Source organism: Hylaeus volcanicus, unplaced genomic scaffold, assembly GCF_026283585.1.
Source record: "Hylaeus volcanicus isolate JK05 unplaced genomic scaffold, UHH_iyHylVolc1.0_haploid 12192, whole genome shotgun sequence".
Lineage (NCBI taxonomy): Eukaryota > Metazoa > Arthropoda > Insecta > Hymenoptera > Colletidae > Hylaeus > Hylaeus volcanicus.
In genome coordinates this window covers 727,630-735,892 of record NW_026533142.1, presented here as the reverse complement: position 1 = coordinate 735,892, position 8,263 = coordinate 727,630, and the positions used below count along the sequence as shown (strand labels likewise).

At 35.2% G+C, this 8,263-nt stretch overlaps 3 long non-coding RNA genes across 3 annotated transcripts; 1 reads left to right on the top strand and 2 right to left on the bottom strand.

Moving 5' to 3' along the window:
* Nucleotides 1–839: 839 nt before the first annotated feature.
* On the top strand, nt 840–3,329 carry LOC128882809 (uncharacterized). The gene is made up of 5 exons (XR_008458567.1): nt 840–966; nt 1,313–1,556; nt 1,631–1,693; nt 1,793–1,948; nt 2,073–3,329. It is a non-coding gene; the product is annotated as an uncharacterized LOC128882809 (long non-coding RNA).
* Nucleotides 950–3,455, bottom strand: LOC128882810 (uncharacterized). The gene is made up of 3 exons (XR_008458568.1): nt 3,323–3,455; nt 1,809–1,961; nt 950–1,197 (listed from the first exon to the last, which is right to left on the bottom strand). It is a non-coding gene; the product is annotated as an uncharacterized LOC128882810 (long non-coding RNA).
* A 2,844-nt stretch (nt 3,456–6,299) lies between these two features.
* LOC128882814 (uncharacterized) lies at nt 6,300–7,374 on the bottom strand. Its single transcript, XR_008458572.1, has 4 exons — nt 6,986–7,374; nt 6,819–6,905; nt 6,581–6,702; nt 6,300–6,494 (listed from the first exon to the last, which is right to left on the bottom strand). It is a non-coding gene; the product is annotated as an uncharacterized LOC128882814 (long non-coding RNA).
* Between the last annotated feature and the right edge of the window lie 889 nt (nt 7,375–8,263).

Here is an 8,263-nt window from a genome sequence, read left to right as displayed (position 1 = left end):
TCACGTGAACTTAGCTTCATGGCATGTAATGCCACAACGCGGAATAGCTTAAACACTACCGCATGTAGTATATATTTATATTCAAATTAGGAGGGGAATCCAAATGGATTAACGCATTGAATCAACGAACCGCTACGTACATTGTTAAAACATTCAACGTGGATGATCAAGCGTGGGAAAGTCAAAAGTCAGGAGAGAAAAGGGAACGTTCGCTGAAAATACTTGATAGATTCATTATAGGCCGTGTCGAATCGCCGTTTCCGTTGGAATGCATTTCTTTAGAATTCAAGTCGAGTTAGCTTTTGTTCCAGCTCGTAAGATCCTTGAAAATAACAGACTCGCGCTGTACCCCGGTTTGCGTTTTCGGCGAATTCTCCAAGAGGGTAATAAATTTCCTTAAGGGTTGCTGTGTCTCGCTGGCGCGTTTTCTCTCTCTAGACCTCCGCGTTTTCCCTTTTCACATGTAGTCCTGCACAAACATGGCCGCGCGACTCCCGCCTCCACCCGACTCTGGGGTGGATCCAAGATCGATGAAGATCACCGATAGAAGGAGTAGGGCGCAACCCCCGATTGGACCAGGACAACCCGAAGGGAGGATCAGGAATCTTCTGGAGAAGGGAGAGAAGCAGCAGATCGAGCGAGGATTTTTCCAGAGAGATCAATCCAGGGCCTATAAGCACTACTCTTGTGAACTTGAAGCCCGATTTTATCTCGCGCCCGTCGGGAATGATGGCGCTACTATCACTCCTTTCGCGCTATTGGGTTCATATTCTGTGTACGTTTATTCTATGGCGAACGCGCTCGGCAAAGTGCGGCAAAATTTCAACTCCATATGGTCATAACGTGATAGCGAGTGCATGTAAGCGGATGCAAGTGCATGGTGCAAGTAAGTGCTGTGTGCTGCCGGTTCTGCGTGGTTCTGCGATAGTGTTTTTAGTTCACACCGATTATGGATAATAATAAGAGGTAAATAGTTATTATTTTTATAAAAATACTAAATAATTACTAAAAGAAAAAATACGGCTTTTATATACTTTGTTACAATACGAAAGGACAGGGTCGGTTTTTCCCGTGCTTTCTTTTGTCCTGTTTTGTCCTTTCCTTTCAATTCATTTCAATTGCATTTTAAAAGCATTTAAAAGGTGTCCGAATACTTTTTCGGCTCACAGTACATTTGATTATTTATTGAAATCATATCTAGAAAAAATTTCAAAATTATTAATTATTAATTTTTAATTATTAAAAATTTCGAAATTTTTAGTTATTAATTTTTAATTATTAATTTTTTCTTTATGTAAATATGTATTTATAGGCCCCACAAAAAATGTGCTGTACTGGGGTGCACAAGTACCAGGCAGCCGATATTCAGCTTCCCCTGTCTGTCGAAGGACAGTGATAGATGTTTAAAATGGCTTGAAGCTTGTGGAACGGAAGATCTATTCCAACTCCCTCCAGCCGGTTGAGAAATCGAGTGGTTTGTGGGGACCACTTCGAAATTCATTACCGCATTGGATCAAAGCTTACAAGTCATGCAGCACCAAGCTGCAACTTACCAGGTAATAATTGACTATACACTTTTTAAACTATATTTAACAAATTATTAATGAAAATATTTATTAAATTCTATTAGCACCTGCCACATCTATCGAGCAACAGGAGGAACTTGTAATGGAAATTGAAGAAGAAGAAGAATGTAAGTTTTTGATCTTAATACACTTCATACACCACATATAAATGAGAAGACCTCCAACATTAAGTGTATATATAATGTTATATAATTTTGTTAATATAGATCAACCTGTGCTCACCGTTGAATACCAGTACAACGTGGGACCTATGGACGACGTGGGAACTATGGACAACGTGGGACCCAAGGACTACGTAGGACCTGGGACCAGCAGAGACTCCGACGCACTTGCCTATAATGTGCTTCCGGGATCATCCAGCGGTGAGTGTATTACCTTACAATAATATTATCTTCTATTGCATTCCTTTTTTTAGTTATGATAGGTATTTAGTATTATGCGTGTCATTTAAAAAATGCTTCTATTAATTTTTTGTTACAATTACAGGTTGCACTGTCCAAAGGAATCAAGTTCAACCAGCTATCAGAAAAGGCCTTAAAGGTATAAAATATTTTAAAAAATACTAGATGTAATAGTTAAACATTAATTATTGGGGTGGGAGCTTCATTTTTCGTTAATAATTCAAAAATGAAGCCTCCAACAACATTTTTGCAAAGGAAATTGTTGTTCAGAATCGTGTCAGCTACCCTCCATTTCCGGTTCTTACAGGAGTTCTGGGACACCCTGTATATGCATTTTTATATTATTGTTGCGTTTGTATTTTTATATATTTTATATGTACGAATATGTATGAGTGTGTGGATTGTAATGCAATCGTATGTATGAATGAATACATATATATACGTAAACATTTAAAACCAGCAAGAGTCACGGTTCTTCGACTAAGATCATGAGTGATCATGTTCTTAGGCGCAAAGCCACGATTTTCGCTGATTTTAAATGTTTACACTTTATTATGTGAATATATATGCATTTTTATATTATTGTTCTGTTTGTATTTTTATACATTTTATATGAACGTATATGTATGAATGTTGATATTATGTTAATCAATATATTTTTTGTATATATATTTTATACAATTGAATTTTAGATTCTTTATTGTTTTTTCAATGTTTTCCGGTGATAATAAATTTAATTTTGTATAAGTTGTGTTTTTTTCCCTATAATTATTTTTTTATTTAGATTAATTTTAAAGCAAGTATAAATACACATACGTGGTACCATACCGTTGTGTGTGTGTCTCACGGATTATATGTATGTAGTAGTAACGACACTGGACCATCATCCGCGGCGGGGCGTATTAAATACACATACGTGGGACCATACCGTTGTGTGTGTGTCTCACGGATTATATGATTGTGTAGTAACGACACTGGCGCCATCATCCGCGACGGGCGCGTGTTAGATTGGGCTTCAACGCTAAATACGGGAGCTTGTGGGCCCTGGATCAATCGTAATCGAACCTCTGGTAACGAACTACGAAACGATTTAAACCAAACGAGTCGACTGAATAAACGTCTTTGCTTTTTCCTAAAAGTATTTCGAATTTTTATTTCACGCGCCTCTCCGGGCAGAGCGGTTCAGCGCTCCACGGGCACCTTACTTACGTCAGAAAATGCCCTATCACCGCACGACGCGTTCCACAACAAGAGCTAACTTTTATTATTTGTCACAATTCAATTTATATTGTATTTATCCAATTTTATATGGAAAAGAATCTGAAAGTAACTTACTCGACAATGCTCAGCGATGCTCGGGTAGGTTATGTTACGGCGTACGTTTGTTCCCCCTCTACAAATAAATTTGCTGTAGGATAATACCGGAACTACCCATTTTGCATTTTTTTCGGACCTCCATCGTCTATACTTCTTCCTACAGGAGTTCACATTCCAGTTAGGAAAGAACTCAATGGGATAGAGCTAACGCATATGTATATCGTAGCTGTGCGCACTAGCGCTGCAAGTGGACGAAATACTCATAACTAGAAATTATTTCATACTGTTCATTGCATTTTCCCATACTTTTAAGCAATTATATCTAGAGCTAGTGTGTAATCATATAAATTGACTAGAAATTATTTCATACTTTTCACTGTACCTTTTTCGAAGTCGGTTAAATTTTTTTTCCAAAAAATTATTTTATGTTCTAATTAATTTTTCTTTCGTTGGGCTCAGTAATGGGCAAAACCCTAGACTTCGAATAAATCTGAAGTTTGTTGATATGTTTGTCAGTTTTGTTGCAAGAAATTTAAATAATGAGAAAATGAACAGAGATCCACTACTTGTAACACATAATTTATTGTATTACAATAATATAGAAAAAGAGAGGTCAGATTTAGTTCTTTAAATCCTCAAAAGTACTCACGACACATGACAGAAAGTCTTGTTCCCAGAAATTTAAATGTTACTGATAAAGTGATTACAATAATATAGAAAATGAGAGATCAGTTTGAATCCTTTAAGGTTTCAAAAGTACGCGGAATGCATTGCAGGTAGTCTCATTGCAAGAAATTTAATAAAGAAGAAATGAGAAATGAATACAGAGATCGACTATTTCTAACGCACAATTTATTGTATTAGAATACAGTTCATACGTTCACAGAACGCATGGCAAAAAGTCTTGTAACAAATTTAAATAATGAGAACATGAGAAAATGAACAGAGATCCACTATTTGTAATAGATAATTTATTGTATTACAATAATATAGAAAAAGAGAGGTCAGACTTAGTCCTTTAATTTCTCAAAAGTACCCACGACACATGACAGAAAGTCTTGTTGCATTTAAATGTTACTGATAAAGTGATTACATTTTTTCTTTAATAAGTTTCTTGGAATGAGACTTCCTGCAATGCGTTCCGCGTACTTTTGAAACCTTAACGGATTCAAACTGATCTCCCATTTTCTATTATTTGAAGTCATTCTCTATAGAAAATAGCTTTGTAAAAAGAAGTGAGATCTCCATAAAAAACTTCAAAAAAGTAAAAAAATTACGCCAAGTACATGAAAAAGTGGAGGACTTAAAGAATAATCATAGAAAAATAGAAGATCCCCCTAAAAAAATGCAAGAAAGTAGAAAAAGATGTGAAATCGAAATGAGCAACCAGTACATGAAGGTCCTTTCCAGTAGAGTGCAAGGTGACACTGTGTAACATAATATCAAATTCGGTGCTTTCCAACTATGGGCAGCTAAAATGCTGTGTTCAACAATGCAGACATTCAGACTCTAATGCCAACTCATGTAAACTGACTGCTCCGCACTTTGGCGGTGAAATGAAGAAACTAAATAGTGTATCAACCACAAACTGAGACTGTTTAGACATTTGCCTAGATGTCCGTGGCCTGGAAGTCAAATGCTTGGCGTGGCCAGGCAAAACGTTCTCAGATCATCAATACCCATATTCTCTCTCTCGCAGACTTTCACATAATTTGTGAATTTAAAACTTTGAAAATATGAGTACATTTTCATTTCATTGTGTTTTAAAATATTTGTAACGACACTCATTGACGGAGATACCTCTCCTCTCACAGGCTTTCAGATAATTTGTCAGTTTAAAACGCTGACAATATGAGTACATTTTCATTATTTTACATTTTAAAATAATTCTTATTCATCAAAACTATGACCTTGCCTGGCCGCGCCAAGCATTTGACTTCCAGGCCACGGACATCTAGGCAAATAAACAGTCTCTAAACAGACTCTAAACAGTCTCAGTTTGTGGTTGATGTGCTAACCCACCAATAATAACACAAAAGTATACTATAAGTACTGATTTTATTACACGGTTACGTACAACCTTACGCGTCACAATGATAATTCAAACTGCCATCTCCTCGGGTGGCGACCCTTCTTCTTGGTGCCTTTTGCTCACCCTCTCCACTCGAACCCTTGCCCCTCTCCGCTTACTTATCTACCTGTGCGCATTCCCACATTCCGTTCTTTTTCAATTTACATGAGTTGTCATTAGGGTCTGAACGTCAACACTGTTGAACACAGTATTTTAGCTGCGCATAGTTGAAAAACACCGAGTTTTACATTGTGTTACACAGTGTCGCCACTGCACTTTATTGGAAAGGACTTTCATGTACTGGCACCTCATTTCGATTTCACATCTTTTTCTACTTTCTCGTAGTTTTTTATGGGGATCTTCTATTTAAAATGATAACTCTTTAAGTTCTCCACTTTTTCATGTACTTGGCGTAATTTTTTTACTTTTTTGAAGATTTTCATGGGGATCTCACTTTTTTTTGTAAAAATAATTTGCATAGTGAATGACTTCAAATAATTTTTATATAATATGTATTGTATAGTACTTTGTGTAGAGTTCATGGTGCGCGTTACTTTTAGCATACCTTACTTTCATAATTAAATAGAAAAAAACAAAGGGAGAGGGTGTAATGAAAGCGAGGTGAGAAAATGAATAAAGAAATCCATTATTTCTAACGCTCAATTTATTATAGTACAATAACTCTTTATGTTTTCAAAAGTACGCATAATGCATGGTAGAAAGTCTTGTAACAAATTTAAATGTTAATGACAAAGTGAGAAAATAAACAAAGAGATCTACTATTTCTAACGCACAATTTATTGTGGTAGGGTAAAATTAATCTAAGATGTTTATAGCAGTAAATGAGAAACTAATAAATAAAATTAATGATAAGCGTGGAAATTGTTATTGGACTTTTTTAAACGAATATAAAATACATTAATCTTTTATGATTACAAACATTTATTCATATAATTACAAACATTTATTTGTTCAATTTATTAATTAATATAAATACCAGCAAATTTATATATACATAGCCTAACGTACATCACACCACATCATCTTATGCTTCGACCAGCAAATTTTTAGTACATTGTCTAACGTAGACCTCACTGCATCATCTTATGCTCCAATTATCTGTAAATAACAGATACAAACCATATATTAGTTGTAAATTAACGTAAAGCTTAAGGTAAAAATAGAAATCATAATTTTCATATCACCTAATTCCTTCCATTGCACACTCTGTCATGTCGTGGTATTTTAACTGGGCAATTTCAATAACCAGTTAACAGATAAGCAATTCAACCCTTTGTTTCCTCTTATTGGGAATCAACCAAAAACTCTGGAAACAGAAAACACACAAGAATTTACAATGATACTCCATATACTTTAAGCGCACAAAACTATTTATCTAATAATTATAAACACTATTTACTTTTAATTGTGGATTCTACTTACTCTTTAATTGATGATGTTACGTGTTCTCCTTCTTGTTGTAAATGTAGTCTAGCATAGATCACACCGCATTATCTTATGCTTCAATTACTGTAAATAACACATACAAACCATATTGTAGTTACAAATTAATGTAGAGCATAAAATAAAAATACAAATTTCATACAAACATTATATACAGATCACTTAATCCATTCCATTGCACACTCTGTCAGGTCGTGGTATAATCATATATCTACTTCCCAATACAATATCACTACACGTAGCCTTTAAAATAATTATTCACTTTGTGGCGTCCAAATGTCACAAATAGAAACTGACAGGTTATACAATTTAGAAATGACAAATTTCTGAGAAATGACAAAAGGACTGCTCCGCACTGTGGTGGTGAAATGAAGAAGCTAAATAATGTATCAACCACAAACTGAGACTGTTTATACATTTGCCTAGATGTCCGTGGCCTGGAAGTCAAATGCTAGGCGTGGCCAAGCATGGCCAGTACCAGCCAGCACCAGCCAGTACTGGACATGAAATGGACGTCCGGTGGTCCGGTGCTACCCGGGCTTTCACTGTGCAATTCGAGGAACAAAGCCTACAATTTCAAGCAGAACTTTACGATTTGCAACATGATCTGTATTTATAAGCACGGCTAGAAAAGGGAGTTGAGATCTTCAAAATTTTAGATGCATCACGTTATCCATTTCTCCGAAATTTTGGTCTTCGAATTTTGTCTATGCTTGAGTCCACATATTTATGCGAAAGCTTATTTTCTAAAATGAAAAATATAAAAACAGGAAACGTTCGTCTTTGAGCGATGCATTATTATCCTCGTAGATACGAAGTAATTCTTCTAAATTATCTGTGGATATACCATTGCTTATAGAACCGTTCAAACGACCCAGAAGATCAAATGAAAATTAATACGTTTATAATTTTGATTTCAATTTTCTTGCCAAGTCACATATTTTATTATCGGTCTTATTAACGTTTAGTGGAATAGGTCTATAAAGGAAACCACTTTGAAGAAACCGCTTCAACAATAATACCTCTTGGGTGATGTGGAAAGCTATTGACAAAGCTGCAATTATTATATCATATATTATTGTTATTATATGTGTATGTTCAACACATGTTTATAGACCTAAACATAATAAGACTTCAAGAATCGGCCCGAAATGAGCAAGTAATTCCGAGCACTGCTCTAAACAAAGTACTGATACACATGAAAATAGCACAATTTCACATTTAAAAATGGCTATTTTGGTATTAAGTTAATATCCTTTATTTTTCATGAAACATAAAAATTACGAAATTTCAATCTTAAATTTAAATAAGTGTAATCACCATTCAAAATCATTATGAATAATTATGTACATAGGTTTTTGGAATCAACTATTGGTAGAGTATTTGGTAGAGACATAACTTGCAGGGAACCGGTGCATCGTTGT